The sequence below is a fragment of the Mobula hypostoma genome, chromosome 2, assembly GCF_963921235.1.
Source record: "Mobula hypostoma chromosome 2, sMobHyp1.1, whole genome shotgun sequence".
Lineage (NCBI taxonomy): Eukaryota > Metazoa > Chordata > Chondrichthyes > Myliobatiformes > Myliobatidae > Mobula > Mobula hypostoma.
In genome coordinates, this window is record NC_086098.1 from 249,638,047 (window position 1) to 249,639,619 (window position 1,573).

The window sequence follows — 1,573 nt, forward strand, 5'->3', positions numbered from 1 at the left end:
GCGCCTTCCGCCCCGGCTCTTAACCAATAAATCAGCGAATCGAACTAGCGGCGTAGCAGATAGGTCTTGCTATCACAAGAAAGGTGACCATGATAGCCATTTGCCATTTGACTGTAAGCCCCATCAACTCAAGCAGAAGCACGTTGTGCAGCTCTTTCATCATCTCCGCCAGAAAACAACTCGCTGATGGCGCAGAGCCGCAGTACTTTAAGTTCTTAATATGTAGCAGGGTCTTGTGATCATTAGAAGTACGTTTTAGTAGAACGATAGCATATTCCGTTGATCCCGTAAAAGCAGCTGTGACCAGTGGTGCCGCATTTTTGCCAGAGTGCCGCAAGCAGTCAGGCAGCTGAAGTTTTACAAGTCGATCCGGTGAAATATGGAACTCCACCCTGCAATCCAGAGCTCCCAGTTTTCGTGCTAATAAAATACAGCTGAAGCGACCCGGGAAGAACCGTTCACTGTTTAGTATCCTCCATAGCTGCAGCTTGACTTGCTGAATTATTCAACGTGTGTCGCTGAATAAATTATTGAGCATACAGAATTATATTCGGTGAATCTAACAAAGATAAAGATGTTTCTCGAAACGCTATGAATAGTGTGGATGGACTGAGTCAGTGAAGCGAAAGCATCTCGCAAGTACCGCTCCCGCCGAGATTGGCAGCTGTCCGCCACCAGCGCATGTATTAGGCAGCGGAAATCTTGCTCCCTAACCCGTGAATCTCAGACTCTAAGGCAGATAACTGAAGACCACTTCTGTGATAGGTGCCTACCACCAGACCTCGTGGCGCAACGGTAGCGCGTCTGACTCCAGATCAGAAGGCTGCGTGTTCGAATCACGTCGGGGTCACATCGGATTTTATAACCATAGAATCTGGGGCGGTCCGCACAGAAACTTGCGTACTTTCGTATTTTCCCCATAATACCATAAGTATTATGGTATTACTTATGCAAATGCACTCACATTTGGTGAATCTCAGCAATGAAATGCTGATGTTTACGATGTGTTCTAAAATCTAAAAATAAGACCCTTTTATTTAAAAGCCTTGCAGATGCCGAATTCTAACCCTACCACAGAAAACTGTACAAGCATTCTGTAGCTCGGGAAGGAAGGAGCTACATTTCCAGCCCATCCTGCGTTCTCGCCATCTTCCTTCGGAAAGCTGTTGAAAGCCGCCGCCTGGCTCGCTGAACGCTGGCTGGGCTCTCAATGATTAAATTTTCAATAGAACCACCCAGTGCTTAAAAATCGATAAACAAAGGAGAGGGCTCAGTGTAAATGGAAATGGACCTCTCCTGTAAGTTGGGCCTCGACAATTGCTGTTCAGTGTTTTTCGATGTGAATCACAACTCAGCAGTCTGCACAGTATTGACTCCTCACGCAGTAATGTTACTGCTCAGTTCAGCGGCTACACAACACCCTACAGAAGAAAGACGAACAGGGTTTGTATTATTACAAAGCCCAATTTGATATGTAAAAAAGCATCCACCCTTACTCCGGCCACCCTTGCTTGAGGTGAGGCTTGGCTAGAGACCTGAGGCTTGGGGTCTTGAAGCTTGGCTTGGGGCGCGG

The 1,573-nt window shown here is 46.9% G+C and overlaps 1 non-coding gene across 1 annotated transcript; it reads left to right on the forward strand.

Annotated features, from left to right (window-relative positions):
* Nucleotides 1-778: 778 nt before the first annotated feature.
* On the forward strand, nucleotides 779-850 carry trnaw-cca (transfer RNA tryptophan (anticodon CCA)). Its single transcript has one exon. It is a non-coding gene; the product is annotated as a tRNA-Trp (tRNA).
* The last annotated feature ends 723 nt before the right edge of the window (nucleotides 851-1,573 follow it).